The sequence below is a fragment of the Protopterus annectens genome, chromosome 2.part1 (assembly GCF_019279795.1).
Source record: "Protopterus annectens isolate FY-2018-M chromosome 2.part1, PAN1.0, whole genome shotgun sequence".
NCBI classification, from domain to species: Eukaryota; Metazoa; Chordata; order Ceratodontiformes; family Protopteridae; genus Protopterus; species Protopterus annectens.
The window spans coordinates 1,385,384,606-1,385,405,923 of record NC_056729.1 but is presented as its reverse complement, the minus strand read 5'-3'; the positions used below and the strand labels follow the sequence as shown (position 1 = coordinate 1,385,405,923).

The following is a 21,318-nucleotide window of genomic DNA, read 5'->3' as shown; positions in this document are numbered from 1 at the left end:
ACTTTCAAGCCCTTTCTCTCTCCAGAGGCTCTCCTGATCAAAACAGACAACACCACTGTGATGTGGTACATCAACAAGCAGGGAGGGACTCACTCCTACCCTCTATGCAGGCTGGCCATGACCCTTTGGCACACAGCCTCTGCCAAGCATCTACAACTGTGAGCACAATTCCTACCAGGCTCTCTCAACTCTCTGGCAGACCAATTAAGCAGAAATCTTCTGGACCCACACGAGTGGCAACTCAACAGAAGTACCTTCACCCTAATAACTCAGAAATGGGGAACCCCGAAGGTCGACCTCTTTGCCTCCCACACCAACCATCAGCTCAGCAAATTCTGCACCAGGGAGCATCACTGCATGGCTTGGAAAGTGGATGCCCTGTCCTTCCCCTGGGTCAGTCTATCATTCTATGCCTTTCCTCCCTTACCTCTCATCCCCAGGGTACTGCTGAAAATAAGGGAGGAAAAACCAAGGACCATTCTTATAGCTCCAGACTGGCCCTGGCAGCACTGGTACTCCTTGTTGCGCAGCCTGTCCCTACTACCCCCATGGCATCTTCCTCAGATTCCAAACTTCCTGAGCCAGAGGGAAGGGAAATTCATGCATCCCCAATTGCAAACACTCAGTTTGGCAGCTTGGCTTATTCCCTAACCCCAAACCAATCTGCCAACCTCAGTAAACAAGTTCTGGATGTTATCTATGAGGCCAGATGTCCTAGCACCAAAAAGTCTTTTGCTGATAAATGGAAAAGGTTCTGCACCTGGATCCAGGCTAAGGGAGCCAATACAGCACAGCCCTACCTCCCACTCATCCTGGATTACTTAGCTGTCCTACTACACAGTGGCCTCCCTTTCACCTCTATAAAAATTCATGCCTCTGCTGTTTCTGCTCATTTTCCCACTGAGCAGCCCCTTTTCTCACACCCTTTGATCAAATGGTTCCTAAGAGGGACTAGCAACTTGAGGCCACCTAGAAGGGCACTAACACCAGCTTGGGACCTTAACTTTGTATTGGAAAAGCTCACCCTGCCCCATTTTGAACTAGCTTCTTCTGCAGACCTAAAATTTCTCTCCTGGAAGACAGCATTCCTTCTGGCCATCACTTCAGCCAGAAGAGTCTCTGAGCTGCAAGCAGTCATGGCTGTGAAACCCTTCATCATCTTCCATGCAGATAGGGTATCCGTAAGAATGAATCTGTCCTTCATGCCCAAGGTGGTATCCAGTGTGGCTCTCAACCAATCCATTCATTTGCTCACCTTTTTTCCTAATCCCCAGAACAAGGGGGAAAGGATTCTTCACTCTCTAGATGTGCACAGACAGCTCAGATTCTATCTAGACAGGACTAAATCCGTCAGAAAGTCTGATCAATTGCTGGTTAGCTTTGCTACAGGGGCAGAAGGCAAAGCCATCTCCAAGCAAACCATTTCCAAATGGATAGCACACTGTATCCATTTCTGCTTCAAATAGCATCGAAAGCCTCCTCCAAAGTTGGTCAGGACACACTCCACCAGAGCAGCCTCCACCTCTGCAGCTTTCCTCAGAGCAGTCCCCACCAAGGACATCCTGGAGGCTGCCACCTGGACATCTGTTCACACTTTTACCAAGCATCACCACCTGCCTCTCTTCTCCAAATCCATGGCAGGGTTTGCCTGTGCTGTCTTGCAGGGCATCCTAGCCAGCCCCTAGTTTCATTGACTGCCTCCACCCTTTTCCTCAGCTATGAGAATCAACCCAAATGTGATGACTGCAGCAGTGAAACACGAAGAACATAGTACAGTTGTGTACACTTACCATAAATGTAGATGTTCGAGTGTATTCACTGTTGCAGTCCTGGTTTCCCTCCATCAACTTTTTTTCTCTTTCTCCTTTTATTATTATTCTAACTTCTTCTCCTTTCCTTACAAGGGACATATTGGTATTTCTTCCACCAGAACAATGCCTCCTACTTCGGGGCTCCTGACAGGTTAGGGCAAGAAAAACTGATTTAATGGCTTCGGCTGCCTTACTTTATACTACTGATGACCTGACATCAGTCTACAAGTGACAGCAACTGACGTAGAAATACTCTCTGGTATTCGGGCCGGCCGAGGGCTACCCTGGCAGGGATAACCCAAATGTGATGACTGCAACACTGAATACACTTGAACACCTACATTTAAGGTAAGTGTACACAACTGTACTTTCTCCTGACACCTCCATAGAGTATCCCACTGAGGAGGTCTCTAAGAAGAGAACGTGCAAGAGGAAGCGTTTAGATTCCCCTGAATCTGTCACAAAAGATACAGATTTTGATGAGGGCAAAGGGTCCCCACAGTCACCTCCTGATGATGTCTTGTTTGGAGACATCCTGGAGATTCTAAAACATAGAGGTGGCCTGAAGTCCAGGAACCCTTTGGCAGAGGAATCTGTTCTCCTGGAGGTGTTTGGTACTTGCCTATCTACCTCCTGGGTAACTCCATCTGCTGATGAGCTCATTAACTTGATTTTATGGCAGGATCCAGACGTCATTGAGTCAGTCCCCAGGAAGCTGGATAAAATAATGACAACACCAGAAGATGAGCAGTTTTGGTCCAAGGATGTGCTTTTTGATATCATGGTTGTGGCAGCGGCCACTAAGAAGGAACTTGTAGAGGAAAGTTCCTCTGTTTATCCCCACAACAAGGAGTCTCGGGTGATAGACAGATTCGGGAACAGTGTCTATGCTTCAGCGACCTGTGCATTAAAAATTATTTGGCACATTTCATGAGATTACAGAGGGATCTGGTTAAGGAGCTGTCAGATACCTTCTCAGGTTCCATTTCTGAAGAGGTGAAAGCTTCTGTCACCTGTCATTTGGCTACCCTGCAATCAATATCCAACTCCTCCATGAGGCTCATTTCTGATGTAAAAGAAGGAACCTCTAGAGCAGCAGGTTCGGGCATTGCCATTAGGAGATGCATCTGGATGTGCTTATGTGATTTTGCTGAGCCCTTTAAGTCTTCGTCCATCAATGGTTCTTTTGATGGAACATCTCTTTTTGGCCCTAAGGTTAAAGATACTTTCTCCAGTGTGAGAAGGATGGAAAGAATCTTTCTGTCGTGGGTATACATTTTTTCACCTTTCAAAGATCCTTTTCAAGGAATCACCGAGGTGGGTGAGTGGGGGTAAAATGTGGTTCAAAAAATCCCAAGGATCTTTCCAGGACACACTTGGAGGAGGTTCCCACAGACGTGGGGGGGGGGGGTCTCTAACAGTAGATGTCACCCTCGCAGCAGAGGTGGCCTGCAGAACCAAGGTTTCAGAGATTCTTTCTTTGCTAAACGTTTTCAGCACTCCTGAAAGGAGACTCGATTGCCCCCCTCTGGGGGCAATCTGGGATTGTTTGTCCCTGGAGCAGAGAGCCTGGCTAGAAATAACAAAAGATACTTGGGTGCAGAGGATCTTTTCCAGCGGTTATATAGTACCATTTTCCCTTTATTCTCCCAATTCAAGAAAATTCCCTGATGTTCCACCCAGTCAGAGGGAACTATCAGCAATTTAAATTCAAAAGCTGCTAGAAAAGCGAGTCATCCAAAAGGTCCCCCCAGACCAGATATAATCTGGAACTTACTCAAGGTTCTTTTTAATGCCAAAGAAAACAGGAGACTGGAGACCAGTTCTGAATCTCAGCATCTTAAAGCTGTTCAAAAGACCAAGTTTCTGATTTTCATGGTTCAGTCCATTCTTTCACTTTTGGAAAAGGATGATTGGATGTGCTTAATAGATCTTCAAGATGCATACTATCATATAAAGATGAACACGTGATCCAGAAATTCTCGTGCTTCTGTCTGGGAGCCAGTCACTACCAGTTTAGAGTTCTGCCCTTTGGTCTCACCACAGCCCCAAGGGTGTTTACCAAATGCATGACAATAATAGCAGTTCACTTGAAACTGCAGGGATTTCGATTGTTTCCATACTTAGATGACCGGCTCATCTCTGCCCCTACCAGGCATCATTTTTTTTGGCAAGAGAAAAAGTGATCCAGATGTGCTGTACTAGAAATAACCATAAACTACAAAAACACTCATTTAGAACCAAGTCAAAGACTAGAATTCATAGGAGCACTACTTGATACAAAATCATCTGTAGCCTCACTTCCCCTCTCCAGAGTTCAGACAATAAGATCACGAGTAGAAAAGATAGTTTGTAGTACCAAAATCTCTGCCCACTTGGTCCTTCAGGCTTTGGGGTCAATGGCAGCAGCGATAACATTACTACCCTTAGCCAGATTTTGTATGAGAGTTCTCCCACTGGTCAATAATTCACCTTCCTTTATCAGCTCTGATACTGATCATCAGTGTATGCAAGAGGGATCTAATGTGATGGATTCAGTCAGAAGACATTTTACAAGGCCGTCTGTTTGTTCCCCCTTCAGCCCAATACCGTTATGACCAAGGATGCTTCCCAGCTAGGTTGGGGGCATTACCTGGGAAAGACAGTCCAAGGTACCTAGTCCCCCGAAGAGGCCTTTTTGCATATCAGTGTCCTTGAGTTGAGAGCAGTGCTTCTAGCATTGCAGGCCTTTCAGAATGCTCTCCCTTAGAGAAAACTTGTGATTCAAACAGACAGCATGTCAGTGGCTTGGTACATCGGCAAACAAGGAGGAACCAGATCTTACCCCTTGTGCCGAGAAACGCTCAGGGTTTGGCAATGGGTGATCTCTTCCAACTGCTTTCTTATAGCCGTGCATGTTCTAGGGAAGCCCAATGTGTTAGTGGACAAACTGAGCAAGTACATATTACTACCTCACAAATGGTCCCTCAACAAGAACGTAGTGGAACTCATTTTCTGACAGTGGGGCCAGCCTTGCTGCGATCTCTTTGCATCTCTCCTAAACAAAAAGTGCAGCAGCTACTAATCTTGCTGTTGTCCATGATTGCCCACCCCCGTTTACTTTATGCTTATCCCCCAATTCCTTTGATTCTAAAGTTTGTACAGAGAACTGCCAGGCTGAAGAGCAAAGTCATCCTCATTGCACCCTGTTGGCCTTGACAGATTTGGTTTCCCTTCCTATGGCCTCATTTAATTCATCAGCCTTGGATTCTGGACCCAGCTTCAGATCTGCTGTCTCACCCGACAGGCATGACGCACTCAGACCTCCCCAATCTCACTCTGACAGCTTGGTTTCTCCATTTCCAGTAATAGCCAGACAACCTATGCTCTGGTCTCCTGTCTATCAGATTTTGTTATCCTCCCTTAAACCATCTAGAAGGAAACTTTATGCTAGTAAATGGAAAAGATTTGTACACTGGGCACTTCAAAATGATGTGGAACCTTTTCCTGCCCCACTTCAGTAATGTTCTTGATTCTTCTTTTCATTCAAGGAGCTAGTTCATTGACAAAGTTCAGTTGGCCGCAATTTCTAATTTCCATATTGGATTTGATGGATGTCCTTCTATTCATATGCTGCGGTATCCATAACACAAAGGCGTTTGCATGTGGTGAACTCTCGTACGTCCGGCCATTATACAAAAGTTACATGCTATCGCTAGGGTGCACGCAACATCCCACTTCTCTTCCTGCAGACGTTGGTTGTAAATGGACATTGGGTATAAAGCGGATGTCAGCATTAACCCTCCGCAGAACTTTCTGCCACCCGTGTGACTGCCAGCCCCAGTCGTTGCTCCTTTGGAAAAGTGATTTCACACCATCCGTCTTCAGATAAGTACCCCATAGAACTTTTTTATTATCTGCTTGCTACTGCTTTGGATTCATGTCGGGTAGAAAGGGCAAGTGTAGGTGTGGAAGGCAAATTCCACATAGGGATTTGGATGAGCTCTGCCTGTTTTGCTTAGGCCAAGAACACAACCACACCACCTGTAGTATTTGTCAGACCTTCATCCCCAAAACCCTTAGAAGCTGGTTAGCAGTGTTAAAACTCTACCAAGAGACTCAGAGACTTAAATGGTTAGCTTCTGGTATGGATCTGGCATTGGGTTCCTCTGATGAACCACCAGTCAAAAAGGTGAAAAAGTCTAGGCCTGAACCGACTGCTGCACCCTCCACTCCAGCCATACCTCTCGAGGCCAGTGAAGGCCCAGAGTCCGAGCTGGAGTCCTCGGATTTTTCTTTGGTGGATAGCACAGAGGAAGCCATTAAAGTAGCCAAGGTCACATCCCAGAGGGAATCGCAGGCGTCCGATTCAGTCACAGAGAGGGAACCTAGGCTCATAATTTCCAAGGTCCGCGTGGGGTCTCTGATTGTAGTATGAGAAGATATAGCCTCAGATATTGTGGAGTGCCACCTGGCATCTGGCCCACCAACCCTTCACCATATCTCCGAATCTTCTGCATCGGCATTGCATAAATAAAGAAAACAAAAGACAAAACATATACTTTATCCTCCGACATCCTCTACCGTCAAACAGCCTCTGGATTAGCAAGACTTCTAAATGCCTTCCTGGCCTTACATCCGGCCATGGCTCTGGTCCAGGCCCCTTCGGATTCTACCCATAAAGGTAAACCTGATCCTGACGTCTACTCAGGAGAAGAGGAGCCATCAGACGATGAATCCCTCACTTATTCTTCTCAAATTGCTTCCCCTCTGGAGTATGCCTCCCCAGAGGAGCAGTCCAGTGGCACAGACTCTCCAGGAGAGGACTTCTCCTTTGAGGAGACTATTAACACAAATGCAAAATTTCTTCATGTGGCACAGCAGTCAGGTCACTGAGCCCCAAAAGAGATATTATAAACTACTTCAGTTGGAATTTCTTACCCCTTCTGCTGTACCCCCCCCCCCCTGTAGATTCTGCTTTCCTGGCTGCCTTCCTGGCTGCTTCAAAAAACCCTGATTCACAGCCTCCTGCACTCAAATGTCCAGATAGATTCTACAAAGTCCCTGGTGAGGCTAAATTCCTGTACAAAGCCCCATCCGCAGACCCCTCAGTTGTCACTGTGGCTGCTGACAAAACTTTGAAGTTATTTCTCTCTACCTGTCTACCACCCTCAGATAAAGAGAGCGGTTTGATGGAGTGTCTGGGTAAAAAGTATACACCTCTGCCACTTTAGCAGTAAGAGCCATCAACTACCAGGCAAACGTGGCCAAATACACTTTGGCTCTGACGACAGATGTGGTCAGACACTTGGGAGAGTTCCCTGACTCCCCATCCAAGGCCAAAATATCCACACTTTTGAATTCCTGCACTCAAGTAATCAAACACTCTATCAAGTGCAGTTATGATGCCGTAGAAGCTTAATTCAGGGCTGCTGCCTCTGGATCTGTTATCAGGAGATACTCTTGGCCTAGATTGCAGCCCCTCCTTGATGACATCAAGTCTAATCTCCTAAGCGCACCTCTAGACAATAAAGACTTGTTTGGTACAGCTGCTGCTGACCTCTTCAAGGACCTCAAGATAAAAGGCAAGGAACTGCAGGATTTAAGTTATATTTTTGTCTCCCCAATTCCACATTTTCAAAGGAACTACCCTGCCAAAACCTCCTTTGTGAGGACCTCAGCTAGGAAAATGCCAGCTAAAACCAAAAAAGACCACAGGAAACAGCCCCCTTCCAGGTACGTTTCCTCCACTCCTACTTCCAGACAGCCCTTTCAGGGTAAGCCTGGTAGCCTGTGACTACCAGGCACTTCACCCAGACACACTTCTCTCCATGCATCTCTCACTATCCCTCCCCACTTGGAATCAGGTTACCCAGGACTCTTGGGTCCTATCTATAATAAAACAGAGGATACTTCATGACTTGGAAGGCCAAACCTACTCCCAAAGGCATTCCTCAACCCCCACTACCCTTCTTCCCACCAGTCCTGCAGGAACTTCTCGCTTAGGGAACAATTTAAGAAGTCCCTTCACATGCAAGAGGAAAGGGGTTTTATTCCAGAATTTTCCTGGTCCCCAGAAAAGAAGGTCCCTGGAGGCCAATCCTGGATCTATCACAGCTCAACACCTTCCTGCAGGGTTCCCTCTTTTGAGATGCTCTCTCTACCTACCCTTCTGCCCCTGATCCTTCCCAGGCCTTCTTAGTGTCCTTGGATGTAAAGGATGCCTACTTACACATCCCAACCCATCCCCTGTTCAGAAAATTCCTCCACTTCTCAGTGGATTCTGCACACTTTCAGTTCTGTGCTTTACCGTTTGGTCTCTGTATGGCCCCAAGAGTATTTACAAAATGCCTGGCTCCAATAATGGCCTTTGCCGGGACAAACAGAATACAACTTTTCCCCTACCTTGATGATATCCTCATTCAGGCTGTGTTAAGTACCATGGCCCTACAACACCTGGACTTCACCATCTTCCTCTTGACAGATCCGGGATTTACCATAAATCTCAAAAAAAATCATCCTTTGTTACCCACACAGGATCAGGTGCTCCTGGGATGTCGGATTCTGACAGGGAAAATGATGGCCTGCCTTCCCCCAGAAAAAAATTGTGTTACTCACTTCTTACTTCAGGGAAATACTTCTTCTGAAAGCCATTTCAGCCAGGGAATTTCTCAGAATCCTGGGATTCATGGCCTCGACCATCCCCATGGTACCTCTTGCAAGGCTTCACATGAGGAAGTTTCAATGGTACTTGCAAACAATCTGGAAGCAACATCTACATCCCCTAGAGTTCATGGTCTCCATGTTACCATTCCTGGCCAGGGAACTGAATTGGTGGATAACCCAGATTCAGGAAAATCTAGGCCTGCCCTTCCAACCCTTGCCCCACCAACCAGGACCTCCTCACAGACGTATCAGACACAGAATGGGGTGCAACCTTAGGAGAATAGAGAGTGAGGAACTCATGGGCCCTCACTTAACAGATAGACCACATCAGTGTCAAGGAAATGAGAGCCTTGATATTGGCCTTCCTAATCTTCAAAGATCAGCTTCTTCTAGGCACTCTGAAGTTGTGCACAGACAATACCGGTGTACTGTGGTACATCAACAAATGGGGGGGGGGGGGTCAAGGTACTAGCTCCTGTGCAGGCTGGCTCTGCAGGCTTGGGAAATTGTCCTGGAAAGACAAATCATCCTCCAGGTGGTTTACATCCCTTCTGCAAGCAGTGTGATGGCAGATTAATTAAGCAGGACCATGACCCTATCTCACGAGTGGATGCTGAACAGGGACGTGTTTCTGGACCCGGTCCATCGATGGGGTATTCTAGATGTGGATCTCTTTGCCTCCCCCATGAACAGACAGCTTCTAACCTTCTGCTCCAGGGCACCACATCCAAAAGCATGGAGGGTGGATGCTCTCTTAATTCCATGGAAGGGGATGTATGCTTATGAATTCCCCTCTTCCCCCTCATACAAAAAGTCCTACTTAAAATTCAGAAGAAACAGCCTCAAATCTTGCTGGTGACTCCCTATTGGCCAAGGCAGCATTGGTTCCCCCTATTACTACATCTAGCCAAGGGCAATTGCCACAAGTTACCTCACCAGATGGACCTGCTCACACAGGAGAAGGGAGCACTCTTACACCCCCAACTGTCCACACTGAACCTTACACTGTGGATGATAGGGCGCTGATTCCCTTCAGACACCTATGCAAAGAGGATGTGCTTCAGGTTTTGCAGGACACCAGGAAACCAACTATCAGAAACTCTTACCTGTCTAAGTGGAAGAGATTTTCTGTCTGGTGTCAGAAAAACAACTTACAACCACTGATGGCAGAACCCCTAGTGGTCTTGTCCTATCCTACTCCTCCATTAAAACACATTTATCTGCCATCTCAGCATGCCTGCCACTGGTACCACCTTTGGCTTCCAGGTTAGAAGTTAAACTTTTCCTGAAAGGAACACTACATCTCATGCCCCAAGAAAGCCCATTCTGCATCCTTGGAATCTAAATTTTGTTGTGGAAAAATTGATTCTCCCAGCCTTTGAACCAGCCAAAGACTGCTCCCTCCAACACTGCACTTGGAAAACTATACTGCTGCTAGCCATCACTTCAGCCAGAAGAGTTTCAGAACTTCAAGCCCTTACAGCCTCTCCCCCTTTTACTGTCTTCCAGAAGGACAGAGTATGTTTACGTACCAATCCAACCTTCATGCTTAAAGTGGTCAATGAATTGTCCTTGAACCAGGCCATCAACCTGCCAACCTTTTTCCTCTCTCCACAAAACCTGGCAGAAAGGATACTTCACTCCTTAGAAGTACACAGACAACTCAGATATTATTTGGCTAAGACCAAACCCATCCACAAGTCAGACAGGCTCTTCATCTTATACCACCCAAGAGCCCTGGGACACCCTCTTTCCAAGCAAACCATATCCTCTTGGATATCTAAAATCATCTCCTGTTGCACAACCCATGGCAGAATGCTTCCCTCTCCAGTAAAGGCACACTCCACTAGGGCAGTGTCCTCCTCAGGGGCATTTTTTAAGGGTTTGGACTCAGCTGCTATTATCGAAGCAGCTACATGGTCCTCTGTCCACCTGTTAACTAAGCACTACAAATTGGACGTTGTTTCTAGAGCCAGAGCAGGATTTGCCAGAGCCATCCTTCATAGGTTTGTGGAAAGTGCTTCTGGTCCTCCATTCTTTTCTAAGGACAGGAGCTTTTGCACTCTCCCTTGTGTTATGGATACAGCAGCATATGAATAGAAGGACATTGTATTGTTGTGTAAAAACTTACCATAACTTTAGATGTCCTTCTCTTCTATATGCTGCTGTATAGTTTCCCACCCAGCCTTCCCCCTCACACTTGGCTGACTCCTGGAGTACCCACTCTGTAGTCGCTGATTCTGGCAGCAATCAATTCTGAGGAGGGTGCATGCTGACGTCCGCCTTATAACCAATGTTTGTTTATGACCAACATCCACAGGGAAAGATGCAGGACGTCACGCACACCCTAGCGGTAGCATCTAATTTTTGTATAATGGCAGGACATATGAGAGTTCACCAGAGGCAAACTATCTTGTGTTATGGAATCAGCAACATATAGAAGAGAAGAACATCTAAAGTTGTGGTAAGTTTTTACACCACAGTACTTTCCTCACTCACTTCTCATAAGCTTTGTAAAACCTTTTTAAGAGGCACACTTCTGCTAAGACCCCCATTTAAAGATCCTGCTCCTCCATGGGATCTAACTTTAGTACTGCAAGCCCTGATTTATCCACCCTTTGAACCAGCACATTACTGTGATCTTAATTTTCTTTCTTGGAAAACATTGATGTTGTGTTGTCCTATCTCGCCTTCATTCTTGCTGGTTGGGTTCGACTTGGCCGTGTAGTAAAGCTTGAGAGCTCTCACTGGCTCAAGGCTACACTGTATGCCATGTTGCCTAGCGGTTGTTCCCCAGATCTTGTTTGCCGCTTGCAGCTTTGAGATGCTCTTCGCTGGCTCAGGCTATGTGAATTTCTTTTTTTTTTTCAATATATTTGTTACTAAATTAGCAAAATTCTTAATTATCTAATATCTGCTTAATTTTTACTTATCTGTAAGTCCTTTCTTCGCCCCTTTATTGACTTAACTTGTTTTTTTCCTATCCTTAGGCCTACTATTCAGTGATGCCTAGAGGAATCCGTTTTAGTTAGAGGATTTACTCCACTTTCTCCCCAGCCCATTTCAGTTAGAGGGCTTTTTTCTTTTTCCATTTTAACTTAGAGGCATCTCTTCAGTTAGAGGAGTGCGTTGTCTAAGTTAGAGACCCTCCTCTAACTTTCTTTAACTTTCCCCTATCCCGTCTCCCTACAAAAAAAAAAAATAATAATTAAATAAATATATAGGCTTCTGCTTTTTCACCCTTTGCTCGTCTATTGTGAAATTGTTTTTTACTTCTGCATTGGCTTTTTGGTTACTGCTAATTGTTTAGCCAGGATTTAAAAAGTGTGACTAGTGCACACAAAAGATGTCTCTTACTGACGGTCACACCAGCTGTGTGTACTGTCTAGGTGCCGTTCACCTGCAGGATTCCTATTTGATCTGCTACGGGTTCAACTCCAGGGTTCTGCAGGAATGAAAAAACAAGCTTATTCTTAGGGGCTTATTAAAAGGGCCCTTTGATTCACCAGTTGAAGGCAGTTGGGCCTCAAAAACTATGGACAAACCTTCTAAAACTTCTTCGGCTCCGGGTTCGGAGCTGTCGAAGAGACATGATAAGCCTATTCAGTCGGATCCGACACCTGCTGGTTCCGACAGAGAAAAATCTACTTTGGCTCCACTTGTGTCTTCAGAGCCATCAAGTGGTCAGAAAAGGAGCCGGTCCCAGCCATTGGAGCCAATTTTGTCGGTACCGCAGTCTCCATTACTTCAGTCAGTGGCAGGTAGCCACAAGTCTTCACATTCTTCTCATTCATCTAGGAGCCTTTCGGATGATGATGTGGAGCGAGTGGTTAAAAGGTTGCTTCGCACACCGGCCTTGGCGAAAATTCTCTCCAGCCCAGCCCAGAAGGTTGTGGAGCCGACTCCAATACTGTCTGTACCTTCGGTTCCTCCTCCAATTCAGTTGAGTTAAGAGCCAGAGTATCAGGAAGTCATTGTGGTGGAACCTTTGGTTCCGAAGTCTATTCCTGACGTTTTGGTGCCGATCTCTGCTCCGACCACTTCGATTTGAGGGGTCTGGGGCCGAGACTCTCTTGTCTGTTCCGGGGGGGGGGGTCAAACTGGACCCTTGGATCTGACCCTTCCACTTGGAGCTTCGGTGCAGGTCAATTCGGCTCCCATGTCTGCCTCGGAGCCCTCATCCTTGGCTCATGGGAGGTCTTCCAGCTCCTTGGAGCAGGAGTCGCTCTTGGATCAGGATGTCTTTGAGGTGATGAGGAGTGTGCTTTCCTCTGAGACTGCTCCACCCTCAGCTACAGCTACTCTCCCCCCCCCCCCCAAGGGCCTGGTGTCAACCTCTACATCACTCCTCCAACCCGTGCATAGAGAACCAGTGCCCCAGGATGCCCCAATTGATGAAATCTTCTCTTCCAAAACCTCCCCGGAGCATCCCCCCGAGGAGGTCCTTCAGAAGAGAATGTGTAAGAGGAAACACACAGACTCGCCTGAGTCCGTCACATCAGATACTGATTTAGAGGAATCGGAAGGGTCCCCACGATCACACTCTGAGAATTTCTCATTTTCAGACATCTTAGAGATCCCGAAACGGAGAGGTGGCTGAAAAGCCCTCTCCCCTTCTGAGGATGTCTGTATACCTGGAAGCATTTGGATGTGAGAGTGTTCAATCTCGCCTTATGGGTTCTTACATGGGAGCCGATCCCTCGGCTCCGTGCCGGCCGACTGCAAGCTCTGCATCGAGAAGAAGCTCGAGGACATCCAATACCCACAATCCCCCTCTGCCTTTACCTCAGATCTAGTTTGCCGCTGCTGCATACGCATCGCTGGGGACTAGCTCGAGGCTTTTACAGATAAGAATTTATCTTTCTGTTTAAATTTTTCAAAAATTTTCTTCAATATAGTCTGTGAATAGTTAGAGTAGGTGTGTGAGTGGACTTTGATATCTCGGTTCCTTAGATTAGTTACTTAGTTTAACTAAAGGGTACAGAGTTTTTTTCGGGGCCTACCTCCCCTACTTGAATAACTTGGACTAAGTATTGTTGTAGTCTGCTTTATTACAGGATTCGACATATTACCGGATTTGACTGTTTTTTCATTGGAAGTGACTTTTAATTACTGGACTGTCATTCTTTCTTGTTGTTATGTCAGAAAAATTAAAATCTGGCTTCAAGCGTTGTCAGTGTAAAAATGTCGGTCACAGACAACCACAGTTCCTGTGTCTACTGTCTTGGCCCTCTCCACTTACAAGAGGACTGCTCTATTTGTCACTCTTTTAGTGGGAGGGTCATGACAGATAGGCGCAGGAAACTGATGGATAGAGGATTGCTGAAACCCTCTTTCCAGGAGGCCTTGGATGCTTCAGACCAGGCATCCAAGTCTTGGGAGCCAAAGACATCGGCTCCGAGCTCTTCGAGTTTAGTTGGATCACCGGTTCCACAGACTGGGCCGAGTGTTCAACTGTTGGCAGTTTCGAGCCTCGAGTCTTGGAACCGCCCTTTCCGACACCGGCGTGGACGTGTGGTGCAGAAACTTATGGAGCATACGGCCCTGTCAAGCTTATTTCGGTCTCCTCTCAGTTGATGTCGAGACTTGAAGGCCTGCCACTATCTCCATCTGTTCCTCCTCCGAGACCTGTTCAGTCTTCAGAGCTGGAAGAAGCTGACCTGATGATTGTGGAGCCCTCGGTGCCAGAACCGTCTTTTCTCGGTCGGCACGCTTACCTCGACTCCATCCGATCCGTACCGAGTCTCGGGCCGAAGATCTGTCCTTGGTTCGGGACCGAGAGTCGGACCGATGTTGGTTCCGACTCTCCCTCTCGGGCCTCGGCACGGATCGATTCGGTTCCGTCCTCGGGTCGGTGCCTTCGGCTGTTTCGGGATTCTTCCCATTTCTTCGAACCGGGAGATACCTCGACTCGGGACCCGGGGCTTCGACCATGAGGAAGGTGTTGTCTACTCAGACAACCACATCAGCAGGTACAGCTTCTCCTCCCGCAAAGGACCGTTATCCTCCTCTGCACCCACGGCCACGTCCAAGCGTCGGGCACCAGTGTCTCAGCCACCTGGAGGGTGCCCCTCTTCCTCGGAGGCTTCTTGGATGCTCCCGTTCCTAGGAAAAGACTGTGTAAGAGGAGACACTTGGATTCTCCACAAGAATCCTTGACATCTGATACTGACTTAGATGAGTCAGAAGGGTCCCTAAGTCACCTTCAGAGGATGTCTCTTTTGCTGACATCTTGGAGATCCTTAAACAGAGAGGTGACTGGCAAGCCCTCCCCTTCTGAGGATGAGTCAGTTTTGCTGAAGGCATTTGGTGCCCGTCCTTCCTCCTCCTGGGTCACTCCGCCTTTGATGAGTTAATGGAATTAATTGCTCGAAGGCGGGAGACTCCTGACACGGTGGAACCTGTCCCTAGGAAGCCAAATAAGTACATCACGGCACCACAGGACAAAGCTTACCTTACCAAAGGAGTTCGGTAGACGCCATGGTGGCAGCGGCCAAAAAAGGAGATGTCGTCTTCCTCATCTGTCCATCCGACCTGACAAAGATTCTAGGACCATGGACAGATACGGAAGCATTTTCAGTTCAGCGGCTTTCTCTATGCTCCCTGAACTATTTGACCCATTTTACACGTTTACAGAGGGATCTAGTCAAAGAGTTGGGAGATACCCTCCAGGGTGCTACAGATGCCGCTGTCTCAGAAAAGTTACAGCGCATCTCAACACCCTTACGTCCATTGTGAACTTCGTCCATGAGGCTGATATCCTATGCAGCGAAGGATCGAGTAGGGCAGCGCTTCAGCGATTGCTCTTAGAGGCAATCCTGGATGCGCTTATGTTCGCTTTGGAAGCCTTCAAGTCTTCCTTTACTAACGCCCATTTGATGGAGCCACACTTTTGGCCCTAAAGTAAAGGAGACCCTTACCGGTGTGAACAGGAGGGAAAGACTCTGTCTGCTGTCGGAGTCCGTTTTTCCACCCTTCCAGACCGTACCAAAGGGCAGTGGGAAAATGTGGTTTCAGAAACCCCAAGGGTCTTTTCCAAACACACAGGGTGATGCCCTCTAGAGGCAGAGGGGGCAGAGGTGGAAGACGCCCTGGCGGCAGAGGGGTCCCAAAACCAAGGTGACAGGGATAACCTCCCTGGCAAACCTTTTCAGCACTCCTGAGAGGAGGCCCTGTCCTGCTCTGGAGGCAGTCGGGGCGCTTAGCTTTATACCCTCAGGCCTGGCAAAACCTTTCTTCAGACAATTGGGTAAAAGCATTGTTACCAGAGGTTACAAAATCCGTTTCTATCCACCCCATTCCAAAGAAAAACTCCCAGATGTACCACCCCATCTGCGAGACCCAGCAGCTACAGAAATTTCAAAGCTGCTAAGAAAAGAGTCATCCAACCAGTCCCGGACCAAATAGGATTCGAACTTACTCAAGGTTCTTTTAGTTCCAAAGAAAACAGGGGACTGGAGGCCAATTCTGGACCTAAGTCATCTCAACACCTTTGTCAAGAAAAAGTTCGAATGGTCACGCTTCAATCGATCCTTCCATTCTTACGGAAGGACGACTGATGTGCTCAATAGATCTGAAGGACGCATACTACCACATCAAAATGGCCAGGGCGCCCAGAGATCACTTGCGCTCTGGCTGGGAGCCAGTCACTATCAGTTTTGAGCCCTGCCCTTGGTCTGACCACAGCCCCAGGGTCTTCACCAAATGCATGGCAGTGGTAGCGTCTCATCTGAGGCCTAGGATTCCAGGTGTTTCCGTATCTGGACGACTGGCTCCTGTCTGCCACCACCAGGCATCAACTGATACATGCCAGGGATTACTCCCTACAACTTTGCACACACCTTGGCATTTCAGTAAATTTAGAAATCTTTGCTACAGCCATCACAGCATATCTTATTCATAGGGCGGAATTAGATTCGTCAGTTAGTTCTAAAACTTCCGACAGAAAGAATAGTAGCACTTCAATTCAACATTTCCTTCTGCTGTCGTCCAGGAAATCCCCAGCAAAATTGTTCTGAAAGTTCTGGGTCTCATGGCAGCTTCTCTCATAGCAATACCATTGGGAAGACTGCACATGAGAGTGCTACAATGGCTTCTATTTGCACAATGGTCATTCCAACAACTTCCACTGACTCACGAAATATTGATAACGAAAACATGCAAATCACACCTAAGGTGGTGGTTACAGACTTGCAACCTATCCAGCGGAAGACCATTTGTGCTACCCACACCGTCAGCAATGATAACCACGGACGCTTCCCTGATAGGGTGGGGGGGCATCTTTCAGGGACAGACAGTCCAAGGCGAATGGACCAATCTGGAGTACAATCTGCACATCAATGTTCTGGAGTTGAGGGCAGTGTTTTTGGCGTTGCAACACTTTGCCCCCTTCTTCCTCCAGGGACCATTGCAGTTCAGACAGACAACATGTCCGTAGTCTGGTACATAAACAAGCAAGGGGAACCAGGTCCTACCAACTATGCAGAGAGGCCATGAGAATTTGGCAATGGGCAGAGTCCACGGTCGCTTGATCGCACATCCTGGGGTCATCAACGTCATAGCCGACAGGCTGAGCAGAACAATACTATTGCCTCACTGGTCCCTCAAACAGTCAGTGGAAAAGGTTTTTCGCAAATGGGGCCAGCCTACCTGCGATCTGTTTGCGTCTCCAACGCCAAATGCAGGAGCTACTTTGCCCTATTACCCCTCCAGGGAAGTCCCAAGGGACGCTGGTGCGATTGGCCCCGGTCTCCTATATGCTTTTCCTCCATTTCCCCTGATTGCAAAGTTTCTGCAGAAAGCAAACAACCTTCAGAGGACTATAATTCTCATTGCTCCATTCTGGCCTCGTCAAATTTGGTTCCCCTTTCTCGCGTCGTCACATTCGATTCGGGACCTTGGATGCTGGACCCAGAGCCAGATCTACTGACTCACTCGTCAGGAGTTCCTCACCCATCCCTGGTATCTCTCCATCTAGCAGCTTGGCTGCTCCTTCTTTTTAGCCAGGTCAATCCCCCCTTCGGGCGGTTCAAGATATTTTGGTAGCTTCTCATAAAGTTTCCACTATAAAGACTTATACTAGTAAATGGAAACGTTTTGTCTTCTGGGCGGAGTCACATCAGTTGGACCCTGTTACAGCTCCGTTGAATAAGGTCTTAGAATTTCTAACCAAATTATTTCAGGAAGGAGCTTCTCCAGCTACCTTAAGAGTACAGTTGGCTGCCATTTCTAGCTATCATATAGAAGAAAGTGGTGCACCTATTATGGCTCACAGACTCTGTAAAGCCTTTTTAAAAGGTTCCTTTCATATCAGACCACCAGTCAGAAGCCCGATATCACCCTGGAATTTAAATTTGTTGCTCTCTAAATTGATGCTACCACCCTTTGAACCAGCTTCAAGTTGCACTTTGAAATTTTTGTCATGGAAGACATTATTTCTAGTGGCTATTACATCGGCTAGACGGGTGTCTGAGCTGCAGGCCCTTTCGGTCAAACATCCCTATTTAATTTTTCATTCTGACAGAGTATCCCTACGCACTAATCCATCCTTTCTTCCCAAAGTTTGTTCTACTAGTAATATTAATCAGTCCATTGAATTACCCACCTTCTTTAAAGACCACTCTAATAAATTAGAGTATATGTTGCACAAACTGGTCCATAGACAACACAGATTTTATTTAGATAGAACAAAAGATCACAGGAAATCTGATCAGCTATTTATAGCTTTTGCTGACAGCAGAAAGGGTCTTGCAGTTCTGAAGCGAACTCTTTCTAAGTGGCTAACTGATTGTATCATTTATGTTTATGAAAATTCTGATCAAACATTATCAGCAAAACCCAGAGGACATTCTACCAGATCAATTTCTACATCTTTGGCTCATGCAGCACGTTTACCTTTAGACATCATTTCGGCTGCTACTTGGGCTAAACCACATACATTTATCTCTCATTACAAGGGGGACAGGGTTTCCCGGGACAGGGCAACCTTTGGTTCCACTGTGCTCAAACGTTCTCCCTTGAGTTCCTCAGGATCATGGAGCTAGGCGCTACCCATGTGTAAGAACAAAGGAGATTGAACACTCCCACATAAAGAAGTTATGTCCTTACCATAACGTTCCATGTGGAGTGTTCATCTCGCCTTGGTTATTACACTCCCACCCTTAGGAAGAACGTTCGATTTGGTGCCTGGTCTGGAGTATTCTCCTTCTGCTGTTGCAGTATTGCTGTTACTATCATACTCTTGGTATGTTTGTATATATGTACTTTTATGTATATAGTTGGCAGGTGTGCGTGCTGTATGTCTGGTTTGCTTGCAAACTAGATCTGAGGTAAAGGCAGAGGGGGATTGTGGGTATTGGATGTCCTCGAGCTTCTTCTCGATGCAGGGCTTGTAAAGTCCGGGCACGGAGCCGAGGATCGACTCAGTCGGCGCCGAGCGCCGGATCGGCTCCGAACCCATATGTAATAACCAAGGCGAGATGAACACTCCACATGGAACGTTATGGTAAGGACATAACTTCTTTTTCTCGACATTCCTCCTCTTGGGTGTCTCCATCTTTTGACCAGCTACTGGGTGTAGTCAGTCAGAAGGCATGGGGCTCTTCAGAGTTTGTGGAACCAGTTCCGAGGAGGTGAAACCAATTTATTACAGCCAAGGAGGACAAACAGTTTCTAATCAAGGGAGTCCCGGTAGACGCTATGTTGTTGGTGGTGGTCACCAAGAAGGAACTAGCTGAGACTTCTGCATCTGTCCATCCACGGAATAAGGAAATCTCATACGATGGACAAATACGGAAAGTGTATGTTTTCTTCAGTGACCTTTACCCTTAGGTCGCTGAACTACCTATCCCATTTCACTCACTTACAGAGGGATCTCCTTAAGGAGTTAGGAGATACCCTACAAGGTGCTACAGTTCAGGGGCTATCTGACAAGATTAACTCTCAGCTTGCGGCCTTAACATCTATTACTAATTCCTCCATGCACCTCATTTCCTATGTGGCTGATGGAGCGAGTAAGGCAGCAGGCACAGGAATAGCTCTAAAGAGACATTCCTGGATGTGTCTCTGTGAATTTTCTGAATCCTTCAAGTCTTCCTTTATTGACTTCCCTTTTGATGGCTTGTCCCTGTTTGGGCCAAAAGTGAAGGAGACCCTAACCAGGAGTGAGCAGGATGGCAAGACTCTCTTTCTGCTGTGGGAATAAATTTTTCCGCCCCAACGAGGCCCTATCCCAAGGGCCAGAAGAGTGGATAGTTGTGGTTCTGGAAATTCAAGGGAGCCTTGCCGGACACTCGTGGTGAATTTTCCCCCAGGGGCAGAGGGGGAAATAATGGAAGACGCTGCCCACATGGCAGAGGGGTACCGCAAGACCAGGGGGACAGAGATAAGTTCTTGGGTCATCCTTTCCAGCGCTCCTGAAAGGAGGCTCCCCTGTCTACCTCTTGAGGCAGTCGGGAGAAGATTATCACTGTACCCAAAAGCCTGACTAGACTTGACTCAAGACCAATGGGTACAGTCCATCATATCCAGGGGATACAAAATTCCTTTCTCCCATCCACCCCTTCCGTCGAAGTCCATCCCAGACATTCCACCCGGTCAAAGGGATCAAGTAACCCTAGACATCCAAAGGTTGCTAGAAAAAAGAGCCATACAAGAAGTCCCCACAGACCAATTCTGATCCGGAATTTACTCAAGGTTCTTTTTAGTTCCAAAATAGACATGGGACTGGAGATCAATTCTAGATCTCAGCAGACTAAACAAGGAGATCAAAAAAACGGAAGTTTCAGATGGTAACACTGCAGTCTATACTCCCTTTTTTGGGTCGACAATTGGGTGTGCTTGATAGATTTTCAGGATGCGTACTACCATGTCAAGATGGACAGGCGATCCAGAAGATATCTACACTTTCGGCTGGGAGTCAGTCATTACCAATTCAGACCTTTGCCCTTTGGTCTCACTACAGCCCCCAGAGTGTTTACCAAGTGCATGGCAGTAGTTATAGCTCACCTGAGGCATCAAGGATTCCGGGTGTTTCCATACTTAGATGACTGGCTCCTGACCACCACCACTGAGCATCTACTAACCGGGACAAGAGACTCCACCATTCATATCTGCTCACAGCTGGGTATTACGGTAAACTTAGAAAAATCTGCCTTGTTGCCATCTCAGCATATTACCTTTATAGGGGCAGAGTTAGACACAAGAAACATGGTGGCAAAACTGGCTCACGAAACAGTACAGATGCTATGTCACCAAGTGTCCATACTGATCAAGAAGAAAAAAGTGCAAGCCAAATTTGTCCTCAAAGTCCTAGGTTCAATGGCAGCGACAATCACATTAGTTCCATTGGCATGTCTACACATGAGGGTACTGCAGTGGCTTCTCTTTGCCCAGTGGTCTATGCAGGAGTTGCCTACGTCTCACAAAATTCTCATCACAAACACCTGCAAGAAGGATCTACAATGGTGTCTCCATTCTGACCAGGTAACAATAGGCAGGCCATTCGTACTTCCCCACCTTGTAGCCACAGTGACCACAGATGCTTCCCAGATAGGGTGGGGGGGGTGTTATCTGGCACAGAAGCTCCAAGGGACTTGGTTGGAACACGAGTACCACTTGCACATCAATATCCTAGAGATGAGGGCAGGGCTTCTGGCATTGCAAGCATTCAGCAGCTCTTTACCTATAGGTACTGTTGCAATTCAAACAGCCAATATGTCAGCAAGGGGAGCCAAATCCTACACTCTTTGTTGGGAGGCTGAAAGAGGTTTTCCAGTGAATTCTTGAACATATCACTATATTCCAGATTTTTGGATGATATATTTATCATATGGAAGGGCCCGACTGAGGACATTACGAGATT

At 47.1% G+C, this 21,318-nt stretch overlaps 1 protein-coding gene across 2 annotated transcripts in view; it reads left to right on the top strand.

Annotated features, from left to right (window-relative positions):
• The window catches only part of AGBL5 (AGBL carboxypeptidase 5), a 2,459,386-nt gene that overhangs the window by 1,139,489 nt on the left and 1,298,579 nt on the right, over positions 1–21,318 (top strand). The window lies entirely within an intron of this gene.